At 41.1% G+C, this 20,381-nt stretch overlaps 2 pseudogenes; one reads left to right on the forward strand and one right to left on the reverse strand.

The window, feature by feature from the left end:
- Positions 1 to 654: 654 nt before the first annotated feature.
- LOC127207100 (heat shock protein HSP 90-beta-like) lies at positions 655 to 2,790 on the forward strand (annotated as a pseudogene).
- A 4,536-nt stretch (positions 2,791 to 7,326) lies between these two features.
- LOC127198531 (cbp/p300-interacting transactivator 1-like) lies at positions 7,327 to 10,228 on the reverse strand (annotated as a pseudogene).
- Positions 10,229 to 20,381: the final 10,153 nt, after the last annotated feature.

Genomic DNA, 20,381 nt, shown 5'->3' on the forward strand with positions numbered 1-20,381 from the left:
TCCCCTATGACTGTGACTGAGGGGGACATCCTCCCCCTGTATTTGCTCATAGGGTATCAAGTCTCTTCTTGGTAGCCTGCTATCCTTCCTCTGAGTGCCACCAGGTCTCCCCATTCAGGGGACGTGGTCAAATATGAGGCACCAGAGTATGTATGAAAGTCAGACCCCACTCTCCACTCAACTGTGGAGAATGTCCTGTCCATTGGCTAGATCTGGGTAGGAGTTTGAAGTTTACGGCCTGTATTTTCTTTTTATGAAACAGATAATCCAGAGAAAAACACAGAAGACTTTATAAAATCTAAGATTGAGCATGAATTCTTATCTTTAATAGTTGAGCTCCTTTAAAAAAAAAAATCACTTAATCTTTTTATTTGTCTGCTTCAAGCATAAAACAGAGGCCTTGGCATGTAATTTGATGCATTCATGCATGCATGCATTCATAAATGATGGTATGTCAACAACTCGCAAGTAAAGAACCTGAGCATGGCAGTGACTTTAACAAGGGGATTTTAAAGAACTTTTAGGGGAGTATTGCTAAAGATTTGTAGCTGACACCTCTCTTGAGTCACCCCTGCACAGCCTAGGCATGCTGTGCGGATTGGAAGTGGTCCAGGCCCATGCTGCTCTGTACTACTACTTGGCTTTTCTGTCAAGATGCCTGAGGAAGTACACCATGGAGAGGAAGAGGTGGAGACCTTTGTCTTTCAGACAGAAATCCAGCTTATGTCCCTCATCATCAACACTTTTTACTCAAACAAGGAAAACTTTCTGTGTGAATTGATCTCTAATGCCTCTGATGCCTTGGACAAAATCTGGTATGAGAGCCTGACAGATCCTTCCAAGTTGGACAGTAGCAAAGAGCTGAAAGTTGGCATCGTTCTTAACTCTCAGGAACACATGCTGACTTTGGTGGACACAGTCCACCATGACCAAGGCTGACCTCATAAATACTTGGGAACCATTGCTAAGTCTGGCACAAAAGCCTTCATGGAGGCTCTCCAGGCTGGTGCAGACATCTCCATGACTGGGAAATTTGGTGTTGGACTCTATTCTGCCTATCAAGCGGCAGAGAAAGGGATTGTGATCACAAAGCACAATGAGGATGAGCAGTTTGCCTGGGAATCTTCTCCTGGTGCCTCCTTCACAGTTCATGCAGACCATGGTGAGCCCATTTATTGGGATATCAAGGTGATCCTTCACCTCAAAGAAGACCAGACATAGTACTTAGAAGACGGGAGAGTCAAGGAAGTGGTGAAGAAACCCTCCCAGTTCATACACTCTCCTATCACCCTCTATTTAAAGAAAGAATGAGAGAAGGAGATCAGCGATGATGAGGTAGAGAAAGAGAAAGGTGTGAGAGAGAAGGAAGAGAAGGATCATAATGAGAAAGAAGCCTAATATTGAAGATGTGGCATCAGATGAGGAGGATGTCAGTGGCAAGGAAGATTAAGGAGTTGAATAAGGAGCCTTTTTGGACCAGAAACCCTGATGACATCATTCAAGAGGAATATGGTGAATTCTATAAGAGCCTCACCAATGACTAGAAAACCACTTGGCAGTCAAGCACTTCCTTGTTGAAGGTCAATTGGAATTTGGAGTACTTCTCTTTATTCCTCAGAGAGCTCCCTTTGACCTTTTTGAGAACAAGAGGAAGAAGAAGAACTTCAAACTGTATATCTGTGGTGTGTTCATCATGGACAACTATGGTGAGCTGGTGCCTGAGTACCTCAACGTTATCCATGATGTGGTTGACTCTGAGCACCTACCTTTGAATATCTCCTGAGAAATGCTCCAGCAGAGCAAGATCCTGAAATTCATCCTCAAAAACATTGTTAAGAAGTGCCTTGAGATCTTTTCTGAGTTGTCCAAAGGCAAAGAGAACTACAAGAAATTGTACAAGGCATTTTCAAAGATTTAAAGCTTGGAATCCATGAAGACTTCACTAATCAGAGAGATTTTACCTCTTTGAGCTCCTCCACTATCATACCTCTCAGTCTGGAGATGACATGACTTTCCTGTCAGAGTATGTATCTTGCATGAAGGAGAGACAGAAGTCCATCTACTATATCCCTGGTGAGAGCAAAGAGTACGTGACCAATGCTGCCTTTGTGGAGCATGTGCAGAAACGTGGCTTTGAGGAGGTGTACAGGACTGAGCCTATTGATGAGTACTACATGCAGTAGCTCAAGGAGTTTGATGGAAAGAGCCTGGTCTCGGTGACTAAGGAGGGCCTGGAGCTACCAGAAGATGAGGAAGAAAAGAAGAAAATGGAGGAGAGCAAGGCAAGGCAAAGTTTGAGAATCTTTGCAAGCTCATGAAGGAGATCTTGGATAAGAAGGTTGAAAAGGTAACACTCTCCAATAGGCTTGTCTCTTCGCCCTGCTGCATTGTGACAAACACCAATGGCTGGACAGCCACTTATGGAGAAGATCATGTAGGCCCAGGCACTGTGAGACTTTATAATGGGCTACACGGTGGCCACAAAACACCTAGAGATCAATCCTGACCAACCCATTGTAGAAACCCTGCAGCAGAAGGCTGAGGCAGACAAAAATGACAAGACTCTCAAGGACCTTGGTGTGTTGCTGTTTGAAACTGTTCTGCTCTCCTCTGGTTTCTTACTTGAGGATCCTCAAACCCACTCCATCTTTATCTACTGCATGATTATGCTAGGTCTGGGCATTGATGAAGATGAATTGACAAGAGAGGAGCCCAGTGCTGCTGTTCCTGATGAGATTCCACCAACTCAAGTGTGATGAGGATTCTACTATCATGGAAGAAATAGATTAATGAACCCCTAGGAAGCCCATGCCATCTGTATTGTCTACTTGTGGCTCCCCTAGCAGTCTTGGCCCACCTGGCTCTCTGCTTATGGCAAGAAGAATTTCTTCTACCTGTCTTTGTGGCTTTATGCAGGAAAAACCCTCCCACAGAGTAGCAGGTTTGGGTATTGTGTATTGTGGTTTTTTCTTTGTTTTATTTTGTTCTGAAATTAAAAGTATGCAAAATAAAGAAGATGCAGTTTTAAAAATTCATAGCTGATATTCAGAAAGATGGACACCAGAAAGAAAGAACAGAGGTTTGTTTTCTATGCCTGTTCTATATCATGAAGGTCCATAGACATGATAAACCAAATGCAGTCTTAAAAAGGACCAGTGTGGTAGTGATTAAAGTCTAAACTAAAATAGCACTCCTTCATTTATATTTAGAAAAAATATCATCGCTTGTAACCTCTTGATAGCAGGCCTGCAAATCTTTCCATTATAAACAGACATTTTGCAAGGGAACTTAAATCTCTAGTAGAAAGAGGATGACTAGAAGATACATAGTGGAAAAGTAAGTCAACTAAAGGCCTTTCTGGCTTATTTGAAGCGCCATGACTCCTACATAAAAATCAACCTACCAAAGAACCCTTTGCGATCATGTGAGGGACAGCTTCAGGGAGAAATATCACCTTTCCCTCTGTTCCAATCTCCTGGTTTAAGCAGATTGGATGAAAAGAATCCATGGAATATAATTAGAAGCGCAATGTAAGTCTGATGTGAGAACACAAGTCTGGGGCAAAGAGGCAGAAAGATCAGAAGTTCAAAGCCATCCTCACCAACATAGTGGGTTTAAAGTCAGCCTATCTCATAAAGCAAAAACAAATAAACTAACAAATCCATATAGAAAACACACACACACACACACACACACACACACACACACACACACACACACATACACACACACACACACACACACACACACACACACACACACACACGTTTTAAATTACTATTTTTTCTTTTCTTGACCTAGGTGGCAAACTTAGTTTGAAAAACTTTATTACATTTTATTCAGTTTGTGCTGGGGGATATATCACACATGTGACACAGGGCACACATGGGGACCAGCAGACAGCTCCTGAGGATTCTTTCTTCTTTTCCATAATGAGGTTCCTTGGGCACAGAACTCAGTTTCTTGGGTTTGGCTGCAAGTGGTTTGATCTGCTGAGCCATCTTAACAGCCTCCAAATAAACATCTCATCCTTGCCTAGTTGGGTGAAGAGTCTCTGCCTGATATGTTCACCCTTATGAAAAATACACCTTCTATCTATTTCAAACTACAATAAAAATTTGATTGGTGATGAAATTTTGTAGTTTCTTTATTATTCAATATACAGAATTTCTTCCTACAGTACAACATTTTCTCCTTTCTTAGTTCCACGGAGCCTTTAAAATTTCCCAGGTAAACTATGTGAGTGTGTTCATTCCTCGATCAGTTGTTACTCATTTACTTTGCTTTATTTGTATATTCTGAGTTGTAGAAAGTTGATCCACTAGAGAGTGAAACAGACTGAAGAAAATGAACTGACACAAAGGTGTTAAGGCCAGGATGATTTTGAGCTCTTGTGAATGTCTTCTGCAGTTGGCAGAGGTTTAAGTCTGATTCTTTCTTCCAAGGTACAGTCCTCTCCTCTCCCACTGCTGAAGATCTCTCTCGTGTATATGGCATGGATGAATGCACCATCTCTGGCTGGACACTTACTGGGGCACCAGACCTGAACAATCTCTTTGGTTTTCGTCAGCCTCCCTGGCGCCTCTCTTAATAAACCCTATTCAGTTGGCTGCTGCTTAGCCAGCTTGCTCTGGCACTTGGCCCTGCCATCAGTGAGCATGCAGTGACTTCCAAATAGGTTCCACTTAGCTGCTTGAGTCAAACCTCTCTTTTTTTGAGTTTTTCAGGCATATGGAGCTGATCATTCCTAAGTCCTTCAAGTGTCCTGCATATTCATAATATGGCTTTTTGATTTGTCGCTTTGAAACTCTGATGGGAGATTAAGGTAGGACTCAAAAGCTACACTAAGAACAATTCTCTAATATGAACTTTAAATAGTTTATTTTTTCTGAATTAAGCTAATACTTGACAAATCAGTATGTCACTTCCTGTGATAGCATTGCTGAGATGGAGAAGCTTCGTATGTTGAAATGGCCAAGCAGCATCCATCACACACATCTGGCTAATGCTCCTTCTTTTCTTTCCTATTTGATCACTTAATGTTTTGAAACTATGCTAGATTCTGGAGTTATCAAAATTCAACAGACATAATCAACAAGTGAATGTACCCTTATAGGCTGAGTGTGACAAAATGTCATCCTAGAAAAAGTAAAGGAGGCCCTGTTGGCAGTTAAGTTAATCTTAGGCTTTCTCAGAGGCCCTGTTGAAAGGATAAAGGGAACATTAGTTCTGTGTACTTGCATAGGGAAAGACTTGGAAAGGTCTAGTCTGGGGCCAGAGCAGGGCCTGGGTCTCTAAGGGGTTAAGGTTCCTTTCCAGGAAACTCAGCTTTCTCCCTCTGAAGATGGGTGGTGATCAGCTCCAAGTGTCTGATGTATCTTAATTTCTCTTTGCCAACATTGTCTGACTTAGCTCTCTGCTGACCTTGGTCCTGAGTTATGTGTAAGATGGTGTACATCTTAATAAACTCACTTGGCATAAATTATAAGCTTCTTTATTTCTCATTCCCAATATTCCTACTCCATGCCTAGCAGTTTAGGTCAGGGTCCTGCGGAAATATTAGGGAAGGTGTATATATATCTGCTTTGTAGAATTAGGTGAGATTTTTTCTTCTAGCAGGAAGATTTTTATAAACTGAGATATGAAAACCAATAGAAGCTGATAATGTTGAAGACACTGCTTGCTTGGGGAGGATATTTATATAGATAAGAATGAAGTAAGACTACGATGTGTTCTGCACACTAAAAGGATTCTATTTTGGGTTAAACACTCATGAGGAGAGTTGAAGCTGGGGGTTCTAATGAGATTAGAAGTGAGATTTGAACATACAAACAAAACATGCCTATATTTGTAAAAGTGAAACTGCTCATAATCCATGCACCATCTCAGGAATATTTGTCTATAATCACTTGCAGAGGCGCTATCATGTTCAGAATGATTAGAATGGCAAGATTTTCTTTTTGCAGGAGGGTTGCTTATGCTCATCTTTCATCTACCTTTTCAATCAATCACTCACTTGACAATCATATAGTGAGGCCCAACTCCTGGCCAAGCACCTTTGGACTCATTTGTCAATAAGCTGTCCTCTGTACATCAGTTTTTGTAGGGGAGACAGAGAAAGGAATCAATGATTATAATTTAAATTCTATGAATATGAGTCTGCTATTCTAAATTATATTGTAGATACTTTCCAAGGGAAGATGGAGGAGGGATATGGAAGAGCATTACTTCCAAAAGAAGGTAATGTGTTGGAGGTAGAGGGGGTGAGGTAATAAGCAAATGAATGATGGGCTAAGGGAAATATTATGGGTAGTGGGCACATTTATGAAGAGACAGGAAGCACATGAAGACATGTGTGCAGTATTTTGTAAAGTATATGGTGTTTATACAGACCAAAGAAAAATGCCCTTCTTGTAAGCTATAAAGAGATGTGATCGGAAAGGCAAGAAAGAGTGATTGATCCGGAAACCATCTGTTACTCACTACTAAGTATAGCTATTCTTAGTTAAATTCTGTGATGTTGATAGAATCTGAGCTTATAGGAAGTATACTCCTAGATTTTTTTATATTTGTAGCACTTATTTGCAGGTACTCTTAGAAAGCATTTAGCTTGTGGAAGTTTGACAGTGATGCTAGGAGAGGTCATCTTAAAGAAAACGTCTTAATTATTCTTATTCTTTTGGAGACCAGAATATTATTGGGTGATTTTTAAGGGAAAGGACCTAGTGGAGTGGATTCTACATTTTAATAACATGTATCTAAGTATATAATTATATGTATACATGTATAAATATATTTGTGTATATATGTGTATGTAAATTATATATATATGCTTATCTTCTCTTTTGAATATTGGTGGATGCTATGGAGATGGAGAAATAGTTAGATTTTTATAATATTTAAAAGGAGAAATATTATTACTTTTATATCCTTTCAAATCTGTACAGAAAATGTTGTTTGGTGAAGAATCACTTAAGTATCATGTTGGTTTGTTTTATCTTAACTTTCTATTTTATGATTTCTATTTATTTATTTTGGATTTTCTTTGGGGGGGACAGGGTTTCTTTGTGTAGCCTTGGCTATCCTGGACTCACTTTGTAGACCAGGCTTGCCTCAAATTGACAGAGATCTGTCTGCCTCTGCCTCCTGAATACTGGGATTACAGGCATACACCACCACACCTGCTGTACAAAGTTTGCTCAGAATGCCTCAGGCAGGTTAAATTCTAGATATTTGGCCTTAATTTTATTTTTTCTTCTTTGCAAGTAACTTTTATTTACAACAGAATTGGTTGTTTTGATTTTCAGTTTTTAGGGACACTTGGCATCAGGAGCTAGAGGGAAAGTCTGCAGTGAAATCAAATTTATTCTGTCCCAGCCACAGCTCAGGATGCTCATTGGCTCTGAGTAGCCCTAGTTCTACCATCAGAAACATCAGTACCTCCTCAACCACTGGGTCAGAATCAATGATAGCAGGGCTCTGGGAACCAGCAGGAAGAAAGGCTGACCCTGCTGTCCTGGCCTGGGCCCCAAAGGTCCAGTTTTATGGGGGGGCCCTGTCTCCCCTGGTTGGCCTGCAGTGGCGGCAGGCAGTAGTAGTGGCGGCAGCAGCCACTGCTGCAGTGCCTTGATACTGTCTGTTAAGCTTCTGCAGCTGCATGCTGGCCAGCAGGTGAAGGGTGGTGTTCAGGTTGAAGGATGGAGGTTTGGTAGGAGGGGTGGTAGTAGGAAAGCCTATTGAAGATGTTGATCCAGAGGGGCTACTGGGGACCCCATTAGCTTTGGCACCATTTGAGGTGACCCCATTGTAGTGCAGGATGGTCACTGCTTTACAAGCTTTAGAGTAGGCCAGAAAGTTCATCTCCTGATTGGCATCCTCTCTCATAGATGTGGTATCACCCTTGACATGGCAGACCTTGGCATAGCTGGCATTTCAGAGCCGGGACAGAAGTCAGATAAATTGGTGGGAGTTGATGCCGCCAACTGGGTCTCTTGTGGAGGGCCCAATAGGGTGCTGTGCCTTCTTCTAGTCTGGTCCTCCTTGCCAGGAGCTGCCTTGTGTCTATAGGCTGTGGGAGGAGCAGCCAGCAGGAGCAAGGCTCCTCACAGCAGCTCAGCAGAGCACTTTTGCCTTTAATTTTCAATTAAAGCCAGGTAGGTTTATAATGTTATGAAATCTCAGACAGGATACTTTAGTGATGAGGTGAGAAATTGAGATCTTAACATCTTAAAACCCCACTAATCTTATGTTAGTTCCTAACTAGATTTCTCATTTTTCTCCTTTCTGTCTTTTCTTTCACAGCATTTCACGTAAGCCTCCAAATTAAGAAGTGATGAAGTGAAACTGGGTGGACAGCTGACAAGTCTTTTCATGATGGCTGTCCCTTAAAGCTTTTATTCTGTCCATAGAGTGGGCCAAATCCACTTGGAAGTGACGGGAAATACCTAGCTAAAACATGGGATTGATTTTAGAGGTTCTGTCAGTTTTGAAAAAAAAAAATCTGTCAACACCATCATGGTTCACGTTGGCAGAATCAGACAGTGCCTTTTTTTTTTTTTTTTTTTTTTTGTAGGCTGATAGAATCTCTCAGTGTTTATCTCTACTCAGTCTTACATTTAGTATTTCAGCCTATGTTTAGTTCACAGGATTCTTTGCTGTTATACTAGAAGATTAAATGCTTAAATGAAGTTCCACACTACTCTAAGAGATGATTTAAATGATGCATGTTAAGAAATTAGCACAGACTAAGTTCCCTTCTGACCCCAGGCAACTAAGAACACTACGAAAGCCTGAACAAAGGAAGGCTACATGTGGGCAGAGGGACAGACAGAGCAGCGTTATCCATTAGGACTCGGAGAGTGTGGTGCGAATTGACCAGGGTAATCTCAAACTGAGATCCAACCCCTGAGTCTCCAGGACAGATGTTGTGTAGTCTGTACCATCTGAAAAAGAATCAGGTGGTGAGGGGGAGAGGGGGCATATTAGCTGGGGTTGAGAGGAACAGAAAAAAAAAGACCAGATGATATCATCCTGCTAAGAGAAAATCCTCCATTGACAAAAGTAAGCAAAGGCATAAGATTGGGTCTCCCAAATCTCAGAACCTGGACCACAGAACGCCCCACGTAGAACTTACACTCTCCAGGGCAGTGGAGCCAGAAGTGCAGTTAGCAGCAGGAGGACATCAGACTAAGGAGCTGGAACAAGATGTAGGTCTCACACAAACTCCTTTCAGGAGGAAAGATATACTGATAGGAAGGAGTCACTGACTTTACATGTTTGAATCGATGACACATAGTCTCTAGAATTTTCCTAATTGCTCCTTATGTGTCTAACCCAAATACTGTTCTATTCGTCACACTTTCCTCCCTCTTTGCTCCCTTTCTCATTACCTCCTCCTTTTTATTTATTACTTATGGATTACATTAGCCGTAAAATCCCATAAACTCTGCCTTTTTCCTAGTAAGTAGCTTTGTGTTGCTGTTTCCCAATCTTATACGGAAAACCAGACACACAGGTGTCTTCTGTTGCAAGTTAGGACCTGGAATGCTGCCAAGGCACTGTGCATGCTGCTGTGGTTGTCTGTCCTCCAACACAGTGCCAGTGAGCATAGCATAAATGAAGAGCAGCCATCAGGAAGAAATAGGTAAAGCAAACAAAGAAAAAAATACAAAAATGCAGAAAGTAAACATTGGAAAATAGGTCAACACATGGATCAGACACAATGAAGTAACACTCAAGATATAAGATAAGAAGTCACCAGGAAATCTTCCTATCCTTTTAGCTCCTCAGTAACAGAAGCCAAAGACGACAGCAGACATTTCAGGCAACAATTTCAGAGTCTTACTGTTAGGATTTTGCTTTAGTCTGCCTACCTGTGATGTCACTGCTTACCTGCCACGGGAGCGTGGCCCTGCCCTGGGCCATATAAAAGACAGACCCTCCATGTGGCTCTCTCTCTACCTCTCTCTATCTCTCTACCTTTCTACCTCTCCTCTCTATCTTTTACTACTTCTTTATCTCTCTCTCTCTCTCTCTCTCTCTCTCTCTCTCTCTCTCTCTCTTTTTCTCCATGTGTCTTTTCAGAGACAGTTCCTGTATCTCCCTATTAAGCCTCTTAAGTGGATCTGTTATGTGGTGTGATTCCATCCCTCTATACAGCTCCACTGTCCACCTCTAACCTCCGCTGCCCACGTTTTAATTTGCTCTTATAAGGGATCAGTAACCACATGGATGACCCAACTCAACAGACGAGAGAAGGAAAAGAATCAAGTTAGGATATACATAAGGAAATTATCAAAGTAGGTGAAATGATTAGCAACTTATAGAAGAAATAAAATTATGATATAAAATGTCAAGAAGGAAATTGAGATTCTGAAATAGAAGCTGGCAGAAATGACAGAAATAAAAACACCAGGTGTTGAATTAAAAACACAATAGAATGCATGATCAATAGGTAAGATCAAGAAGGAAAAATTTCAGTGGAGGACATGATTGAGACAATCATACATCCAGGCATACATAAAAAGAAAATAGTGACAATAGTAAGAAACTTTCAAAAACTCTGGGATATAGTCAGGAGACCAGACTCCATAGCCTAGAAGAAGGGTTAAAGTTCAAAAGTCATAAACAATTCATTCAATGTAATTGTAGCAAACAGTTTACCGGCACCCCCCACTCCCAAAGGACATAGAATAGCATGAGATATTTCACATTTGTAAAAATAGCCTTTTAAAGGCATATTCCAGTAAAGATGACAAAAATACAAAGCAAAGAAACAATATTAAAAGGTGTAAGGAGAAATAACTAATTTGTAAATGAGACTACATCAGAATAATAGCACGTCTCATCAGTATTATTTTTTATTATTTGTTTTTGTTTATTTGTTTACTTTTCAAGGCAGAGTTTCTTTGTGTAGTCCTGGTTATCCTGAAACTCATTCTGTAGACCAGGCTGGCCTCGAACTCACAAACATCTGCCTGCCTCTGCCTCCCAACTGCTGGAATTAAAATCATGCACCAAAAGCCCAGCCTCATCAGCATCCTTTTTCTTTCAAATTTGGAAATTTTTATTTTCATATTTAGGTAAAAGAGTTAACTGGCCTCTCCAGTCATCAATTTCTCATTTGAGTAGCAACTCTTTCATGTTGCTTAGCAATAGCATCCTTTCCCATTGCCCTCAAGCAAGGCATCCTGGTAGCCCCTGGGAATTGAAGTCTTATCCTCATCAGCATTCTTAAAAGTCCATAGACCATGGGGCGATATATCACAAGGCCTAAAAAGCTAGAGTGCTATATCCAGCAGAGTGCTATATCTTTCAAATTTGATGGAGAAATAAGAACATTACAAGAACAAAAATAACTCAAAACAATCAAGCCAACACTACAGAAAACACAATAAAGAATACTAAACAGAGAGGAAGAAGAAAGACAATCTTTTATTATAGAATAGGTCAAATGGATTTCATGGGAGAAACAGATAAAGAAAATATATGTAGGATGACATCAATCATGCTTAGTGCAGTAAATCAACAAACACAATAGGAAAGGAAGAAAAGCTAAAATAGTAATGCAACAAATCAGACCAACAACCAAAAAAAACCATAGCAGTGAACAAACTACTTTAAGTCATCATCTTATATAGGAATGGCCTCAATCCATCATTTAAAAGATGTAGACTAGCTGGCCATTTTCAAAAACCAATCTTACTCTGTTTCCAAGAAAAACACCTCACTGACAGGGCTTCACAAGCTGAGATCAAATAAAGTTAACCTTTTGAGTAAATGGAAATGGAAATCAAGCTGGTATAGCTATTCTTATATGTGAAAAAGTAGATTGAAAGGTAACACTAACCACAAGAGATAAAGAAGAAATTGTATATTCATTAGGAAATTACTCATCAGTAATTCATAACTATTGGCCATATATGCATACAAAACTTTGAGGTTTCCAATTTTATAAAACAAATGCTAATAGTACAAAAGTCCATAGATTATGATGCAGTAATTGTAGGTGGCTTTACTATATTACTTTCATCTTTAAATAACTCTTCCAAACAAAAAATCAATAAAGAAACTGCATATATAAATTATATCGCAGACTCATTGGATTTAACAGGTATCTATAAAGTGCTCCATTTAGTAGGTATGGGATATGTTTTCATCTAAGCAGTTCAAAGAATGTTCTATAAAATTAACCACACTCAGTGGAGAAAAGACAACCTTTTTAAAAACACAAATAAAACACGCATGGCAGCCATCTCTTCATTTTCTTCGCTGCAGAGCCTGGAGTTGGGATTGGTGACTATGATGATCATCTGTGCTGCTTTTTCTTCAGTGACTTTTTGGTTCTTAGAGGAAGCATTGTGAGCAATTTCAGCACAGTAAGATTTGTTGCACACCAGCAGCTCTTCTAGCTTCTTGACATTGTGAAACAAAAACTTCCAGAAGCAGCTAGGGAGCATGTGCTTGGTTTTCTTATTGTTCCCATAACCAATGTTGGGCATCAGGATCTGTCCCTTGAATCCTTTCCATACCTTGCTGTCAATACTGCTGGGATTTTGCCAGTTTTGGTTAATTTTGGCTTATTGGTCTGACTGGTGCCTGGTGAACTTCTTGGTCCTCTTTTTGATGATCTTGGGCTTCACCTGAGGCCGGATGGCAGCTGTGATGCTGCAAAAGAGATGGCAGTCACTTCATAGGTAGTGCCAAAGAAGAAGGAAGGAGCCTTTTCATAAGATGGTATTGGAAAAGCTCAATAGCTACATGTAGTAGAAAAATATAGTTTATCCATCATTCTAAACAAAAATCAATTAAAATGCAAAAAAAGAGTCTCAACAGAGGAACATCGAATGACTGTGAAACACTTAAAAGACATGCACAACATCCCTAGTCATCAGGGAAATGTAAATCAAAAGGGCTCTGAGATTCCATCTTACATCTATCAGAGTAGCTAAGATCAAAACCCCAAGTGAGAGTACATGCTGACGAGGATGTGGAGAAGGGGGAACACTCCTCCATTGCTGGTAGTAGTGCAAACTTGTACAACCACCTTGGAAATCAATTTTGTGCTTTCTCAGAAAATTTGGAATAGTTCTACCTCAAGACCCAGCCATACCACTCCTTGGCATATACCTTAAAGATGCTCCACCATACAAGGACATTTGCTCAACTATGTTCATAGCAGCTTTACTTGTAATAGCCAGAATATGGAAATAACCTAGGTCCCTCAACTGAAAAATGGATAAAGAAACTGTGGTATATTTACACAATGGAATACTACTGAGCCATTAAAAAGGAAATATTGAACTTTTCAGGCAAATGAACTGAACTAGATACAATCATCCTGACTGAGGTAACCCAGATTCAGAAAGACATGCATTGTTTATATTCACTTATAAGTGGATATTAGCCCAACATAGATGTCCTCTGAGACACTCTAGAAGATCAGGACAGATGCTTGGACTTGCTTCTGGACTCTGGGTGGAGTGCTGAGAGTGGTACGGAGGAATGGGGGCATGGAAGGACCCAGAGGGTTCAGGAACCCCACAGGGAGACCATGAAGACTGGATCCATCGGGACCTGCACAACTGTTGCACCAGCTAAAGACAATGCATGCAGAAAACCTACACCCCCTGTTCAGATATAGCCAATGGAAAACTCATTCTCTATGCTTGTGGTGGGAGCAGGGACTGCCTCTGACATGAACTCTCGTACTCCCAATTTGATCACATCCCCTTGGTGGGGAGATCATGAGGGTGACAGAGGAAGGAGATGCAGGCTATCTGGATGAGACCTGATAGGCTGTGGTCATATGGTGGAGGAGGAGTTCCCTTTCTGTCAGGGGTCTAGGAAAGGGGAATAGGATGGAAGAGGGAGGGATGGTTGGAATGGGAAGATACAAGGGAGAGGACAACAATAGGGATGTAATCTGAATAAGTTATAATAAATAAATAAATGAAATAGGCAACTATGTGATGCTTTTAACAATAAAATAAAATATAATGATATAAATATGTTAAAAAACCCCCAAACAGAACAAAAAACAAAACAAAACCAAAAACCAACCACAACAAAAAATACCATAGCACAGAGCAAATACAAATTGTAGCAGACACTAACAAATATTTGACCAGTATCAAGTGCTGTGACATGGGGATAAACCAGATCTGACCCCTCTCATTGGAATATACCTTAAAATTAATATAGTATTTGGTGATGGAACAGTCCCAGTGAGTGAATTGTTTTGTTCAAGGTCTAAAGGTTTGTCCACAGAGGACCTGGTTTCATAGCAAATTCTTCTGGCTCTAGTTTTAACTTTAAGTTTAAGTCAGGGCTTATTTCAAAAGAGTCAATGGGAACTTCAGTTATGACAAAGAAAGGCAAAGAAGGTCAACTTGGAAAATCCAAAATCTGTGGAAAGAAAACTCAGGTGAATGAGCCCTCTCTGTCTCTGTCTCTGTCTCTCTCTCTTTCTTTCTTCCAAGTTTCTATTTCTACTTCTTGCTCCAGGATCTCCATGTGCACTCAAAACTTGACATTATTTTGGAGACTTTGGATGTAGCAGAGAGAATTTCTCCTATCTGTGGACATAACTGTGGCAGAACAATGCATCTACACTTTACTGGAGACAGACTTGGAATCTTTCACTTTCTGTCATCCACAGCCCACATTGGACTCGCCTAGAATTTCATGGAGGCGACAGGCTACCAGAGGAAGAACACTATGGAATTCAACTGGGAGCCATTCAAATCTCCCCATTCTTAGATCCACCTCCAAAGAGACCCAGACAGCAAGGGTATGACATAAGCCTTGCTTGTCTGCCAAAACAGAAAGAAGTTGATGAGGAAGAAGTTTTATTTGGAACAAAACAGCTTCAAGAATCAATTTTTAACTTTGTGAAGTGGAATTATGAGACAAATATTTGTTGGAGAGTAACTTGATGGGAATGTCCAATCTATTCAGATAAGGGACAATTGATAAAGAAAATAAAAGTAATCCTTGGAATTTTGGAAGGAATGGGCAAACTTCAATTCCTACTATCATTTATATTTTAAATAAATGCTGGGAGGAAGGGCTTGGGCTAGGAAACAAGCACATGTTTAATACATTGAAGCTGGCCTATAGATTTGTATGGGATAATTGAAGATTTAAGAAGTTTATAAATCCAGAATGCCTGATAGTTATTTGTATTGATAACAATGAAGACTTGGTTTAGTTGAATCTTTTATTAAGGGATTCCCTCTATGAGCAATCTGTTGTGCCAAAGCTGCTATTGCTGCTTAAAATCAAAGTAATTCTTGGTGTTTCCCATCATGCTTGGCACTTAGATTGACCATGTGGTCATTTTGATAATAGTTTGTGAGTACAACTCTTATGGTCATTTCCAAGGGAGGTGGTTAAGTATCTGATGTGTCTGTCTGTACTCTTCAACTCCCTCCCTCATTTCTGAGGCTTGATATAAAAGATTATAGATTGTGGAGAGAGAGACAGAAAGCATACAGATCCTTGAATCACGGCCTGGAAGAATCATCAAAGACAGCTCCCTGCTCTGTGTCAAATCTCCAGAGAAGAATAGACTGTGATAGAAATGAATGTTCAACTGTTGTAGGAAACAGACTTCTCTCCTTGGAAATGAGATGCTCAAGATAAGTATTTTTCAAATCATACTGGGATTTATAATTTTTTCATTATAGAGATACAAAAATCTTATCATATGCCTTCGGTGAATTGCTTCTTTGAATTTATAAATGTGGAAATACGTGTACTGTTGAAACTAAAACTGAACAACAGCAAAATCCAAACTACCATAATCTGTGGTTAATTGTGGCAGCTAATGACAATATGGGGCCACTTAGCACTTGGTCCCTTTCTTACACACACCTTTAAGGTCTTTAGCAGATGATGTCATCTTCTCATAGGTTAAAGGGAGAGACAGCCCCATTGGTGCCTCTTGTCCACTTCCTTTGCTCATGACTAGTTGAGTGGTAGACCAGGGACTTGATAGTCAAGCTTTCTTGAAGTTTGCTTGAATGTTGAGATATGGTATAGTTTTTACTTTGAGTAGAGATGGAGAGTTGAAGGGCGTGAGAATATGAGAAAGGACTTTAAAGTGGTTAATAAGATTAGGTAAGAGAAATGGACAGGTCCTGGGGTGCTGTTGTGGGCAGAGTTAGGCTGTGAAATATTCCTTAAGGATAATGACTCATGGCCTTGAAGAACAAGAACATCCTGTCCTTAGTTTTAAATTAGCCTTAAATTATTGCACACAGGAAAAGTTCCTCGTGCTGCTAAAGATCTTTGTGCCTTTGTCAGATTTGACTATGTGAGAGGACAGGAGACAGAGAGAGAGACAGTCAGGGAGGGAGGGAAGGAGGGAGGGAGAGGGAGGGAGAGAGACCAGAGCAAGCTAGAAAAGCAGAAGTCATGACAAGGAAGCTGCAGCCAGTAAGGGGGCCCTGAGAGCCTGAACACCCTGAGTGAAAAGCATAGGGAGTATTATGCTTGCAGTCCTCAAAATATGTCAGGAGGGAGCCCAATACCACATGTGAATGCAACCAATGTGAAAGCTTGGAGAACACTATAATAAGGGAAACAATCTTTTATGCCAGATTTAGTATGAAACCCTGGGGTTTCTGTTACAGGTTTCTTTTTTAAATTTTAATTTATTATAATTCATTCAGATTACATCCTGATTGTTATCTCCTTGCTTGTATCTTCCTGTCGTTCCCATCCTTCCTGCCTTTTCTGTCCTATTACTTTCCCACCGACCTCTGACAGAAGGGGGCCTCCTTCCTCACCATATGACCACAGCCTATCAGGTCTTAGCCAGATAGCCTGCTTCCCCTTCCTCTGTTTGTCTGCTGGGCTTCCCCACCAAGGGGAAGTGATCAAATCAGGGGCACCAGAATTCGTGTCAGAGGCAGTTCCTTTCTCTCCACAACCATGGATATTGAGCTTATTTATTCTACAAATGCTCTGAGTTTCAGAGGATTCTTACTCATCAAAGTTTTAAAAACACAATTTTGTCATTTTTTTCAGTTTGTTAAGCAGCACACACATTTATATTACCTTGTTTAGAATTTAGAAGCACATTGATTGTTTAATCTGACATTCGGATGGTGGCCTAAGTTGCTCCATGTATAATACACAATTCTGAGAGTCTCCAGATAACATGGAGGGATGAGTGATAAGCCTTTTGTCAGCTCCCTTCAGATGCACAGATAATCTATGATCATTAGTATAGGAACTTTCCCACCAGGTCAGCACGATGACCTCTGTGTGAGGAGACAAGACAATGTACACTTTATTTTGAACCAAAAGAAAAGTTGCAAAGTCAACTTTTGTTCCCAGAAAAATATGCAAGAGTTTCAATTGACCTCGTGTTTGAATTGATTTTGGGACCTCAGGAAAGTCTGAGAATGTCACCCACACAGACTTGTCCTTTCTGGACTTGCAGCCACCCGCCCACAATCCCCATATGGCTGAGGCTTTGGTCAGTGTGGGAGAGGAGAGCTGAGTCTGTCCGGCTGAGTCATGATCCAGTGCTAACCTGGGAATAAAGCCAACTGTGGCCCCTTTATCTGCGGTCTGCTTTATGACACCGAGGGACTGAGGGAGGTAGAATCCCAGTCCCTCTTCTCTTCTCAGTTCCCAAGCATTGGAGAGGAAAGAAGTAGGGTTCATGATCATAATGGAAGAATCAGGCATGGGGAATAGGGCTGACTGCCTCCACTTCCCCTCCACTCTCCACCAGAAATGATCTCTGGCCAAACCAAATGTCAGGATTCCCAGAAGATCCAGTTTACCCAAAGCCAAGAGTATGCCCCACCTTTCTGTCGCCACTTACCGTCCCCAAAGGCCTATCTACTGAATCTGGTTAGGAAGCTTAAAATAGTAGAGTGTGTGGTGACAAGTTGTGTGGATTTCATTTGTAAAAATATCCTGAGCAGAGAAATGAAACTTTCAGAGGTTTCTATTTCTACTGGCCCAGAGTACAGTTCCTATTTTCTGCTGCCATAAGCGTCCTGGGTACCTTGTAAATGGTGGAATGGCTGTGCTGTGAGGAAAGAGCAGGCACCACACAAAGCGTGGAAATGGATTGCATAGTGACCAAGAAACAAGTATTGGTCTGAAGATCAAAGGTGAGCAGTGACTCAGGCACCAGACAGCCATGGTCCTTACATGTTTGTACAACCTGGAGTCAGAAGGGAGTATGAAACACTAAGTTTCAGTGTTTTGATGCCAAGGGCTCTTACAAATCACACAAATGGTAATGATCAGATCTGGGTTGTTTATCATCAGAATGCCCCTGCTAAGGCGTAATAAACTTCACTCTTAGCTATAGTTTCGTCATTTCTGGTGATGGCTTATGCCTTTATAATGTTTCTACTTTAGGGATGGGTCTTTCTAAGTCTAGATCCTTATTATCCACACCTCCCATACAATCTATTAAGCCATTAAGATTTAGCTTGCGGGGACTGGAGAGATGCCTTACAGACTGAAATCTTTTCTGCAGAAAAACTAGTGAACTGATCCCAGCATGCCAGCACGCATCTGTAATCCCAAAGCTGGAGAGTAAGAGACAGCAAGATTCTGGAGTTTGCTAGCGCCCTTATCTAGCCAAATCTTGTGTTAAAACTGAAGGCATAAAGCAGCAGAGAAAGGCACCGGACACCAAGCTTTGGTACATATGCAGAAACAAACACACACACACACACACACACACACACACACACACACACACACACACACACACCTTCTTAAATCTAGAAGCCTGCTTTCTCAGAAAAACATACTTCCCCATTTTTCTACTGTGGTTTTTCTTAAGCACTCAATCTGCCATCACCAAACACATGGTGGAGTATTCTCCTTCAAGAGTTGCCTCTTAGCCATCTTGTTTTTATAGATTCATGCACAATCTGGAAGGTATAACTACTCTTCAAAAAAAAACTAATGAATGAATTAGAGATGTCAATATTTCTGCTACAGAAGAGAAAATGCCAGAATTGCCAGGATTCTGGCCACGTGGGTAAATGCAGGTCCCTGTGGAGTTGATTTTGTGAAACTCTCTGGGCCATCCTCCCTGTCATCATGCCATTATCGTTATGGACAGCTGTCACGCACGGAGAGCCGTTATCAACAGGTATGACAGCATGAGGACTCAGAGTTCAAGTTCTGGATTCAAGTCTTAGGTTCCTAGTTAGTTGCCACATGGCCTGTACCTGTAACCCTCAGTGTTCCTCAGGTGGCCATCTTTATAGGAGGGCTTTAGGAGTGACACCTCACTCGCAAGGTACAGTAAGTTAATACCATGGAAGACTGCTGATCAGTGCTATTACATGCTAGGTACTCACCTCCCCCCACCACCATTGCAATGCTAACTCAGTTAGATGGCATCCCTATTTTACTTGCAAAATAGCTTGCGCCGAGAGCCACATATTTTTCTAGTGGGGCTTTTGAGTTTCCATCTTCTGGCTTTAAAAGCTGATGTGTATTTCCTCTTGTGGTAGCAAAGTGCCCAACTACACATTTTTCTTTGGCTAGTGAAAGAGGTGCTTTCTTGAGATTTGTCGGGGGTGGGGGTGGGGGAGTCATGTGGCTAAGGGAACCTGTGTGTTCCAGATGACAAACTTGAGAAACTGGCGTTCTCTGAGATCTTGTCAGTTTTCAGAGTCAGAACTGATGCTGAAGGGTCTTCATGGGGCATGGGGACAGCGTGGACAAATACCAAAGCTTAGGAGGTAGAAGGAAAACATTTAACGCCAAGTAAAGTTTATTAGTAAGTACTTGGGAGACATTTCCAAGGCTGAAAGGCCTATTGTAAGTGTGAAGTGATATTAATTATTGGTTTGGAAGCAGATCTGGCATGCAGGGTAAGAGGTTCCCAAATTTATGTATATGCTGTGTGTCACCTGGCAGTGATGGTGAGGGTGCCAACACTTTCATTTTGGAGGGCAAATGGGTAGGGAGTGAGGCCAAGAGTGTCTGAACCTAAACTGTGCAGAACAGAGACTTGTTCTGGCTTAAAAAAAAAAAAAAAGAGTTCTGTTCAGAAGGAAAAGCCCTTGCTGGGCCACCCATAATGCTTGAGTGCGTTACATGCCTGTACCCTGAGTTGAATCAGGCAAAGTGGGAAATGTGGTTAGTGCTTCACCGAAGGCTAAGGCCGGGCCATAAATGGGAGAAAAATGAACCCTGAGTGCAGACGGAAACGATATACAACCTGTCAGGAAGCAAAGTCCACTGCAGGTCTGGAAAGTGGCTCTCAGAAGGGAGTGATGGATGAGGTGAGGGCCAGGCAGCTCTGCGCTCAGTATGTCTGCTGCTCACTGTGGAGCGACCTGTCTCTAGAAGGTTCTCTTCCCCTCTACAAAGCTCACATCTTC

Source organism: Acomys russatus, chromosome 2, assembly GCF_903995435.1.
Source record: "Acomys russatus chromosome 2, mAcoRus1.1, whole genome shotgun sequence".
Lineage (NCBI taxonomy): Eukaryota > Metazoa > Chordata > Mammalia > Rodentia > Muridae > Acomys > Acomys russatus.